The sequence below is a fragment of the Megascapheus bottae genome, chromosome 19 (assembly GCF_031878675.1).
Source record: "Megascapheus bottae isolate mThoBot1 chromosome 19, mThoBot2.hap1, whole genome shotgun sequence".
NCBI classification, from domain to species: Eukaryota; Metazoa; Chordata; class Mammalia; order Rodentia; family Geomyidae; genus Megascapheus; species Megascapheus bottae.
The window spans coordinates 17,807,800-17,819,928 of record NC_143527.1 but is presented as its reverse complement, the minus strand read 5'-3'; the positions used below and the strand labels follow the sequence as shown (position 1 = coordinate 17,819,928).

General features: G+C 38.2%; 1 protein-coding gene across 3 annotated transcripts in view; it reads right to left on the bottom strand.

Moving 5' to 3' along the window:
* The window catches only part of Dym (dymeclin), a 253,030-nt gene that overhangs the window by 136,275 nt on the left and 104,626 nt on the right, over nt 1-12,129 (bottom strand). The window lies entirely within an intron of this gene.

The following is a 12,129-nucleotide window of genomic DNA, read 5'->3' as shown; positions in this document are numbered from 1 at the left end:
ATACTGAATGTCATATCCTACCCCATGAACATGTTCAATTATTTTTGTGTGAATTTAAATATATGTCTTAAAGAAGACTGTATACCTTAAAACAGTTAGATTATCCACATATACACAATTTAGGCATATGAACCCTTAAAGGCAGAGAACATTCTCTGACTAGAGTCTAGAGATGTGACAGAATGAGAAGTCAGAAGAATTATATGCACAAGAAGCAATCTTTAATATGCTGTCTAGAACGAGATTTAGAGGACCATGTGCAAGGAACAAGAAGCAGCTTTGAAAAGCTAAAAATACCTTCCAACTGAGTGCCAGTAAAGCAAGGAAGACCTCAGCTTTACAATCCTAAGGAACTGGACTCAGCCAACAACCTGAAAGAACCTGGGGGCAGACACTTCTCAGAGCCTCTTAGTAAAAAGTCCGTAATCCCACAACTTGACTTCAATCTAGTGAAACCTAGAGCAAAGCAAAGAGTCAGCTCAAGCCAGATTTTTGGCTTGAATTCAGTTATGTACTTTTTCCCCCTACTTCTGAGAAAGTAAATAGACAAGATTAGGCTGTGAAGAGAACAATTGTTTTATTAGTTCCCCCCAAAGCAGCACAGAACAGGGTGCACCTCAATGTCCAATAAATGTTTACTCAGGGAGAGGGGCAACAAAAGATTGTTTTCTTTGTAAGTTCTGGTGCAACAGCACCACCAAGGGGAGTTTCAGCTGAAGCACTGCTATCAAATTTTTGCTACTGTGAAGATAATCAAATCTTTGTTCTAGTGCTACTTTCAAGTAATCTTTGAGCTTTGCTTTTTAAACTTAATGCTGCCCCTTGGCCTCTTTCACAGAGAACTTCTGGAGCTGCCATTGTCAGCCAGGGACTATCTAGCCAGCAGCCACATTGCCACAGGATAGCAAAGCCCTACAAATGTCCAGACTCAACAGGAGACCTCGTCAAGTAGATCAGTCTGTGGTCAGCAAGTACATCCACAGCATAGAAACTTGGTACCTCTGCTTCTTCACTCTCAAGGCTGTGTATGAAGATACCTACACTGCACATAAAGCATATTTAGTTTTCAACACAGGCAAAAGAGAGAAGAAATGTTTATTTCAAATATAAGTTAAACAATGCAGTGAGTAGGATGGATTCCATTTAACATTTTGTTAAAAAAAAATCTAGAGAGGGGCTGGGAATTTGGCCTAGTGGCAGAGTGCTTGCCTAGCATGCATGAAGACCCAAGTTTGAGTCCTTGGTACCACATACACAAAAAAAGCCAGAAGGGGTGCTGTGGCTCAAGTGGTAGGATCCTAGCCTTGAGAAAACCCAAGGACAGTGCTCAGGCCTTGAGCTCAAGCCCACGACTGGCAAAAAAAAAACAAACAAAAAAACCCCAAAATAAACACAAAACTACACATTTCTCTTAAGCCCTGGATTAAAGAAAGTTATTCATTTTTGCAGACACATTGTACACAAATTTATGAGACTAATTGAATAATCATATGACAGTCTCAAAGCAACTGATATCTAATAGCCATAAAAGAACCACACCTCTCAGAATTTATACACCTTACTTTTCCTTCTGGTTCTAGGCTTTGCATTTGGTACCTAACATTCAACTTGCTTGTGCACAGCTGGCACTTTACAACTTGAATCATAATCTCCAGCCTAACTTTTTACTAATTAGAGATGGAGTCCGGTGAACTTTTCTACCTAAGCTGGCTTCAAACCTCAATCCTTTACATCTCAGCCTCCTGAGTAGCTAGAATTTATATGGACCACTGGTACTGAACCCATTTACACACCTATACAGTCTCTATGTGCTTTGATCATTTGTGGTAGAAATGATATTCTCAGATATCATTAGATTTTTTTTTTTTAATTTCTTCAGTCATGGGGCTTGAACTAGGGCCTAGGGGCCCTGTCTCTAAGCTCTTTTGCTCACAGCTTGCACTCTACCACTTTGAGCCACAGCACCGCTTCTGGTATTCTGGTGGTTAATAGGAGATGAGTCTCACAGAACTTCTTGCCTGGGCTGGCTTTCAGCTGTGATCCTCAGATCTCAGCCTCCTGAGTAGTTAGAACTCAGGAGTCATACAGGCATGAGTCATAGCCCCTGGCTCACTAGATTATTTTTATTTTTTGCCAGTCCTGGGGCTTGAGCTCCGGGCCTGAGCCCTGTCCTTGGATTTTCTCAAGGATAGAGTTCTACCACTTGAGCCTCAACACCACTTCCGGCTTTTTCCCCATGTATATGGTACTGAGGAATTGAACCTGGGTCTTTGTGCATGTAAGGCAAGCACTCTACCAGTAGGCCAAACTCCTGGCCCCTCACTAGATTATTTTAAAAACCAAATTGTACAGTCCCTCTTAGAAATCTGCTTAATTGCTGTGAAGTCAAATTTCATGGCAAGGTCACCCAGAAAAGAACTGAGATATTGAAATTTTTGATGCTCTGTTAACATATAAAGACATGTGATTAGCTGGATGCCAGTGGCTCATGCCTGTAATCCTAGCTATTCAGGATGCTGAGCTCTGACGATTAAGGTTTGAAGTCAGCTAGAGCAGGAAAGTACATGAGATTTCTTCTGTTTTGTTTTTGTGCCAGTCCTGGGGCTTGAACTCAGGGCCTGAATGCTGTCTCCTGAGCTTCTTTTTTGCTCAAGGCTAGCTCTCTATCACTTGAGCCACAGCTTCACTTTCAGAACTAAGGTATTCTAATCAATATCTTAATACTTCTCCTAGCTGGCAGAGGCACCAATTGAAAGCTGTGAAACAGGATATTATGGATATCCAACCTGTAAGGTCGGCTGAAAGGAAACTCCACGCAGGTCAGAAGAGGGTTTACTGTGTGAGGAAAGAGCAGACTCTTGCCCCCAAGATGGAGTTGGGCGAGCAAGAGAGCTTAGGGTGGGAAGTGAGAGATTATATAGGTGGAGGGGTATAGACACAGCGGAAGTGGATGTGATCTCAGAGGACGGGGAAATACCTCGGTGGGGACCTCCCACTGCCTCCAGGCATGCCAGTTGCCAGGGTTACAGGTGCTAGGCAGGGATTTCCAGAGTGCAGGGGGAGAGAGAGCGAGCCAAGGGAAGAAGTCATTGCTTCCAGTTGGACCTAACACAACCCAGCTGCTCTCTGACTGCAAACATATACGATGATTTTAAAGTATCACTCTGCTAAGCAATATACCCATGGCACCAAGAGAGATAATTACATATTGTTGTTTTGGGGTACTATATTTTGAAGTACTACATTTTGAAGTGGATTGTTGCACAGCAACAGGCAACCAGAACAAATTTATAGCCACAACCAAGCAAAATGAGCAATAAACTTAAAAGATACTTTATTACAGTAACATTGTCATTTTTTGACTCTTTGATATCATGAGTTCCTCTAGAGAATAAACATGGTGTGTATATGTGTGTGTGTGTGTGTGTGCGTGTGTGTATGTATGTATATATATATATATATTCTGCATATCCTCTTTCTCTCCCAACCCAGTAACTATATTCTCAATAATTATTTATTAAATGGAAACATGAATAATACATGAAGAACTATTGATTATATTGATGGGAGGAAGTAAGGACATAACTAATTCAAAAACAGTAGATGTTTAAAGGTATATATAGTAACTTAGTGATACATACTTCCATGCACTCTGCTCACTTAGTTCTCTGAAAAGGCATTAGGGCAGTGCTTCTGAAGCTCCACTGCAGAAGCCTTCATATTCTTAAAAAAATCATTGAGACCCTAGTCACCTGCTTTGTATGTCTTTTATACCAGTAGGCTTTAAAACTGAGAATAATCCAAAATATTTATTCTTTCTCTTAAATACAATCATGGATACTTCATGCTGACATAAATAATATAGTTAATGAAAAATAACCACAGTCTTTAAAAAATGTTGGTTCATTGAGTTCATAGAGCAAATCTTCTAAGTATTGGTACATTTCATTATAAAAATTTCTTTAAAAATCCACATACATGAACATCACTGATATTACAAGTCTTCTAAATTTTTGGAAGCAAATTCATAGTGCAAAATTCATTAAAATTTTAATTTTACCATTGAAAATTTTAATTTTAACACTGAAAACTCCTTAATTTTTACTACTGGCAGCCAACACTGGTGCTTGTTTCATTTGAAGTGACAAGTTCACTTTGTTTTTAAGAAAATGTCTGCCAAGTCTGAATAACCATAGTCTGTCACTGATTCATATAAAAATAGTATTCCATCCAACAAGTAGTTGATCATACAGACTTTCCTGAAGACAATCACTATATGCAGAAGTGCTTAATAAGAACTTCTACTTCTATCATACAAAAGATTAGAAACATACAGAGGCAAAAATCAACATCTAGTATGAGTAATTTTTTTTCAAATTTCATAAGGGTACTTTTAAATACCCTTATTGCAGCAATGGTATTTAAAAACGAAGTTTTGTTCTTCCATATCCAATGTATGGCTATGGAAAATACAGCAAGCACTGGCTTAGTTGGGAATCATTCGATATATTAAGGTCTGAACAATTTCACCCTGTGCTTCTACACCTATTGGTATAATTGGCAGTTTACAGAAAATGGCAAATGACATCCTATCATGGACCCTTTGTGGCCTACAGACCATACTTGGAGCAATACTGCATTGATATGATCTTCTTCATGGTGGATACTGCCTTCCTCCTTCCCGACCTCCCTGCCTTTCCTCCTCCTTCTCCTCCTCCTCCTCCTCCTCTTCTCCTTCTCCTTCTTCTTTTTTCTTCTTCTTCCTCCTCCTTCCTTCATCACCAGTCCCAGGGCTTAAACTCCGAGCCTGAACACTATCCTCGGGCTTTCTCAAGGCTAGAGCTCTACCACTTGAGGCTTGAGGCACAGCACCACTTCTGCCTTTTTCTTTTTCTTTCTTTTTTTTGGGGGGGTGGGGTGTTATGGGGCTTGCTTGAACTCTGGGCCTGGGCACTGTCCCTGAGCTCATCAGCTCAAGGCTACTGCCCTACCCCTTGATCCATAGCCCCACTTCCTGTTTTCTAGTGATAAATTGGAGATAGAGTCTCATGGACTTTAGTGCCCAGACTGGCTTTGAACTGTGATCCTCAGATCTCAGCCTCCTGAGTTTTTAGGATTGCAGGCGTGAGCCACTGCGCCAGGCACTTCCAGCTTTTTCTATGCATGTGGGACAGAGGAATTGAACCTGGGTCTTCTTCATGCATGCTAGGCAAGCACTCTATCACTAGGCCAAACTTCCAGCATACCAAGATATTCTTTTGTATAGTATTAGCAAATGTTTGAATAATTAGAAAATTTTAATTAAAAGCTTACAAATTTCAACTGAAACAGTCTAAATGTCCTTAATGTAACTATTGAGAAACGACTAAATTGAAAAAGCACACCATGCCAGATTTCCCAGAAACATTAAGTTGCCTTCAAAGCACTACTGACCACAGGAAGTACAGGAAGCCAGAATTCTAAGGCAAACATTCCTCCTTCCTTTCCTGGCTTATGCACTGCCCAGATCAAAGGAGGAGCAGCAAAGACCTCAGAAAAGGAGAAACTGGAACCTGCTTATTGCCTAGGCATTAGGCAAGATCAAGTTCATTCTCTCTTCAAAACTGAATTCATGTATGTTTAAAAGCCATGGGTCAAATCTATCAGTTTAAAATAAATCTGTTATTATTATAAAACTATATCCAATGAAATTTTAATTTTCTTCTTTTAAAAATACTTTGGGAAAGAAATAGGTAATCTGATGATTCTTTGGGAAGGAAATAAAATCTAGGAATATTAACAGAGACCAAGAAACTGTTTTGTAAGGGTGTTAATTAGTTTTTTATTTCTAGATACAAAATATCATTAAAATGTTATAATTCAATAATATTCAAAATACTTTATAAGTCATTCCTACTCTCACATGAAGCTCTATAACTCATTTTAGAGATAGAAGTTAGATAACTTCAAAAGATTTTGAAATGGCACCCAAATATTTACTATTACTCTTAGTATCAGATAATTCATTTCATATTTTCTGACTACAATGGTATCAAATAATATGAGGATAAAACTCAATTGCACTTAAAAAATAAAATCATGCTAACACCTAATATTGAGATACAACAATGGTATTTTAAACATGAGATCTCTAAAAGGATTATAGCAGTGGTAGGCACAATGTAGAAGCAAAGTATTTTTTGAATGAAATAAAATTTAATAACAAGGATTTGACAAAAGAAGGATGTCAACATTTCATGTTAAAAAACACAAATTTCGGGGCCAGGAGTTTGGCCTAGTGGTAGAGTGCTTGCCTAGCATGCACGAAGATCCAGGTTTGATTCCTCGGTACCCCACATACATAGCAAAAAGCCAGAAGTGGTGCTGAGGCTCAAGTGGTAGAGTGCTAGCCTTGAGAAAGTCCAAGGACAGTGCTCAAGCCCTGAGCCCAAGCCCAGGACTGGCAAAAAAAAAACAACAACAAAACCACAAATTTCTGTCAGGTGCTCATGCCTATAATCCCAGCTACTCAGGAGGCTGAGATCTGAGGATCAATGGCTCAAAGCCAGCCCAGGCACTAAAGTCTGTGAGAGTCTAATCTCTAATTAACCATCAGAAAACTGGAAGTGGCACTGTAGCTCAAGGGGTAGGGCGGCAGCTTTGAGCTGAAGCTCAGGGACAGTGCCCAGGCCCTGAGTTCCAGCCCTAGTACTAAAAATAAAACTGAAAGGTATTATTAGAAGAATTATGTCCCTTATCATTATGAATAGGATGTTTTTGAGGTGTGTGTGTGTGTGTGTGTTTTCTGGAAAACAATTTCTCTTTTATTTTGTATAGAACAGTATAGGATAAGACTAAAGGTGAATATCTGTAAGAACACAAGTTATATGTATGCATATAGTAAATTCCTAGTAAGTAAAATGATGTGTTTCTTACAATGTATAAATTAATTGACAGCTATCATAATCCAAACAATTCCAATGAAATACTACAAATAAATTTTGTAGAAGTAGTAGCTTCAGATCATCTTATAATTATTTTAGAAGCACTGTTCCCCATGTAAAAATGTCATGAAAAATAAATGACATTAATATTTATCCCAGGAATAATAGTTTGTGTGTGTGTGTTTTAATGCTAGTCCTGGGTCCTGAACTTTGGGCCCAGATACTACTGTCCCTAGGTTCCTTTTATTCAAGATTAGCACTTTACCACTTGAGCTGCAGCACCAGCTAGGATTACAGGCATGAGCCATCAGTGCTCAGTGAAGAATTATTTTTAAAAACCAATTATTTTTAAAAACCAATTATCTCCCTTTTTAAAATTCCATGGGCCTGAAACATCTAAATTTGCATACAATATAGGAGGAGTTAACAGCCTAGAGTTGAATAATCAACCTGTCTTTTTAAAATCTCCAAAAAAATCCTAGTAACTAACATATATACTAGTATATATGTAGAACAAGAAAATGTAGTTAACAGAAATGCCAGAGGGACTAGACAGACAGAAGCTGCATAGCAAGTTGGCAAAAACCTGAAGACTATGTGTTCATTACTGGTGGCTCTTCAGTTACAAAAGATTAACTTGGAAATAATGTTTAATGACTTTTTTTTTTCAATTATGGACTCAGTGACTGGGTGCTGTACTTGAGTTCGTTTTGCTCAAGGCTAGTGTTCCACCACTTTGAGCCATAATGACACTCTGGTTTTCTGATGGTTACCTGGAAAGTCTCAACAGTTTCCTGTGTAGGCTGGCTTTGAATTGCAATCCTCAGATCTCAGCTTCCTGAGTAGCTAGAATTATAGGCATGAGCCACTGGTGCCAAACACTTTAAATTCTTAAATAACACCATTAGATCATACCAAAAAATGAATAGACTACACATAAAGTAATTTTAATTAAAAACTTAGTCTAAGTTTTATATTAACCGTTCTCAAAAATCTTGCCACAATATCTTAAATTCCCTAAAGAATCTTACAGACATATAAACTTCAGTAGCATTAAGGAGTGGTAGATTATTTTCAGAATATGGCTAGATACCAATCAGTTTATAAGAACAGCATGGTACGTGCCAGAATATACTCCAAGAATTAATAACTAAGAATTTATTAGAAGTCAATTCTGTGCCTTCAGCTAGTGTCTTTTATCTTCAATAATTATTCCTCTGCTTGTTCAACAGGACCCATGAATTTAGGCCACACCAGTACCTACACTGAACAGGGCAAGACTCTGGATTTCTTTTCCCTATAGTTGCTTCTGAGAGAGCAAGGTAACTTTCATCAGATTTTCTAGCCCGTAATCTTTTCTGTTCCCAGCTTTCATACTAATTCCTGTTGTAGTAACTAGCCCTGGGTCAACCAAAGGGCAACCAAAGAGAAGAGAAATAACATAGTACATTAAGAACAAGGGGGGGGGATAAGATGATTGGGAGGGGTTCGGGGAGAGAAATGGGGACAAAAACATGAGAAGGGGTATCAATGTGTGAGAAGTAATGCACCTACTATCTGGCGAATATAACTGTAACTCCATTATACATTACAATAAAAAAGAACTTACAGTGAGTGTCCCATGGGCTACTATTTCATTATTATTTGAATATGGGAACAGGAAGTAAGCTTAACTGACACAAAGTTGACAACCTGAAGGAGTCATTACAGGCTCAAGGTAAAACAAATAGAGGAGTAAGAAGCTGATTGAAAAGGAGAGACCTACAGAAAAAGGAAATAATCATGGAAATCGTGATGTTCTCTGTGTCATCCATATCTTCTGACTACCTTTACTAGGTGCAGGAGTGTGGTTTTTTTAGATCTTTTTTTTCCTTTTTCTTTTTTTGGGGGGGCCAATCTTGGAGCTTGAACTCAGGGCCTAGGCACTGTCCTTGAGCTTTCTCAAGGCTAGTGCCCTACCACTTGAGACACAGCAACACCTCTGGCTTCTTCTGTGTATGTGGTATCAAGGAATTGAACCCAGGGCTTCGTCCATACTAGGCAAGCACTACCACTAGGCCATGCTTCCGGCCCATGAGTGTGGCTTTTAAGGGGCAAGACATTAGGCTGGGAGTTTGGCCTACTGGTAGAGTGCTCACTTAGTATGCATGAAGACCCGGGTTCAATTCCTTGGTACCACATACATAGAAAAAGCTGGATCTGGTGCTGTGGCTCAAGTGGTAGAGCTCTACCCCTGAGAAAGCCCAAGGATAGTACTCAGGCCCTGAGCTCAAGCCCAAGACTGGCATAAATAAATAAATAATAAAAGGGCAAGGCACTATAATGATTTCAGCAGCAAGTATGTGTCAAGTAGCAATTGTAATCTTAACAGAAAAACCCATGGCCTAGACCATGTCATTCTGAGGCAGTGTTTCTAGCTCTGATACTTGCTATACTTTTTGCTAGATAATTCTTTGGTGTAAGAACAGTTAATGTGCATTTTAATACTTTCAGTAACTCTGGTGTCTAGCCACTAGATGTCAATAGCAACTTCCTCCCCAGGTATAACAACCTAAGCAAGCAGACAACTTCAGACATTCTTACATTGTCAAATATTCCCTCAAGGACAAAATCACTGTTAGTGCAGAGCCACTACTCTGAGAGGGCTGCAATGCAAAGACATTTAATAGTTTTAATCAAAGTAAGCAGTATGCTATGATGTACTTTTTAAGCAGATTCAATAAGGCAAAGGGAGGGAATGACAGGGAGATGAAAAGACTAGGCAGGCTAAAGGCAGTTTGGATGAAGATAACATCAGTAAACCAAACCAGAAGCCATGGAGAAAGAAATGAGCATATGAATTTAAAATAAAAGGGGAGAGTCAGATACAACCACAAGTCCAGCAAGACAAAAGATTTTGAGGGACTGGTGCAGGTAGGTCATGCCTGTAATCCTAGCTACTTAGGAGGTGATATGAGGATCATAGTTCAAAGCCAGCCTAGATACTAAAGTCTGTGAGACTCTTATCTCTAATTAACCACTAGAAAACTGGGAGTGGTACTATGGCTGAAGGGGTACGGCAGTAGCCTTGAACTGAAGACGGGCTGGGGTGGGGGGGCACGAGGAGGGGAAGATATTCTCAAGCAAACAGTGTTTCTTATTTCTTTAGTATAATTGGCTTTGTTTTCTGTTTTTGACACCAAAAAAGAGAAATGGGCAGTACAACAGTGTTTTATCTCCATTTTTTCACCTACTACATCTAGAAAATTTTTGTTTTAATCTTACTTGATAAATTTTATCAGAAGTTAGATTCTGAGTCAGTTTATCTGGCATATTCATGATGATCAAGCCACACCACTTGGGGAAAATATTTTCATAATGAAATCTTCACAGAACCATTATAAAACTACATAGAAAAGGACCACAAAGCATCACAAAAATAATTAAATACTGTCATGTGAATAAAGCATAGTAACAAAGGCTAACTCTTAGAATCTAAGTTCTTCAGAATACTTGGAAAACTCTGGAGTATGGGAAGACTATTTATTATGCTTACTTTAAATCATGAAGTGCACTTAGCCCAAAGTCAGCCAACTGGACTCTCTTAAATACAAGTACCACTCTGCACCCCACCCAATAGAATATATAAAAAGTAGACATAAATTAGTGAGTGAATACAAAAATACCTTGTACTAAATTTTAAACACAAATAAAGAGAGGGGTTAATTTTGAATAATCATTAAAAACAAGCCCAGGTCAATAAACTGACAAATGGGCAGAATGTTAGATCAGACACTGAAACATACATAAAGCTGGAAGCAGCGCTAATGACTGGAACCAAAAACTAATGGTCCAAACTGAATTGCCCTAAAAGCAAGACTTAAAGAAAACAATGACTTCACTGAGTTACATAAGAAATGTTCTACTTGAGAGCTACTGAGATAATATTAAGCATTATATTCCATTAGAAAACAAAAATGCCTATACTTACTAAAAAAGGTCTCTGAAAATTATAATCCTGATTGGTTAATTAATTTGCCTACCTTTAAAGACCGTCTTAGAAAAACTGTGTGAAAGTGACCCATCATTTCTGGTGATAAGAGCTACACAAGCAGAGTAACACCAATCTCACGCAAATATTTTTATATCTGAATATGCCAAACTTGCGAATATATTACTTTCTATGACAAAAGGGAGTATGCAGGTGTGATTCTGTTAAAGACCTTGAAATGGGAAGATACACTGGATTACTTAGGTAGGGTGAGGTCCTTAAATAAAAGGGAATCACAGGATAGGTCAAAACGGATGAGGGAGGAGGAACCCGATGACTTACTACTGATTGTGAATCAAGGAATAAGGCAGCCTCTAAGAACAAAAGGCCAGGAAATAAATTTAATTCAGCTCTACTGAAGTTACTAATGAAAATAATTTTAGGAAAACAAACTGATATTGTTTTAAACCACTTATTTGTGATAATTTGCTATGGTGGCAACAGGAAATAAAATGGTAAATTGCTGTGTTAAGCATTATTGAAGCTAAGTTGTATTTCAATGGAAGAGCATTTGTCTAGCATATTCAAAATCTTTTTTTTAGTAGTGGGAAAACAAAGCTCTAGAACACAAATAAGTCCTTAAAAGTGTAGTGTGCTGTTTTCTAAAACACTACAAAATATGGTAAGATTTATTTTACATTTCTAACCTAGACATCTGTTCCTCTAAAAAGCTAACACATAACACTTAAAATTAGATTTGCAAAACCTAGCTTATAAAAAATTTAAAAATAAACATATCTGTCAGACGCTAGTGGCTTACACCTGTAATGCTCACTACTCAAGAGACTAAGATCTGGAGGATCAAGGTTCAAAGCCAGCCTATGTAGAAAGTTGTGAAAGTCCATCTCCAAGTAACCATCAAAAAGCCAGGCTGAATGTGTGACTCAAGTGGTAAAGCACTAGCTGTGAGCAAGCAAGTTGCATAAGTGTGAGAACCTGAGTTTAAGTCCTACTACTGATTAAAAAAAAAAAGGAAGGAAGAAAGAAAGGACAGAGAAAAGAAAACAGAGAACAGAGGAGAGAGGAAAAAGTAAACATATATATTTAATTTTGATTTTTAAGAAAGTGGGTTAGAAAACAAATGGAACACAATATTTTCAGCCAAACAAGAGCATAAAAATTAATTAGGGAAATGTGGCATTTCTTGTATATGACATTTTAAAAGGGACTATACCA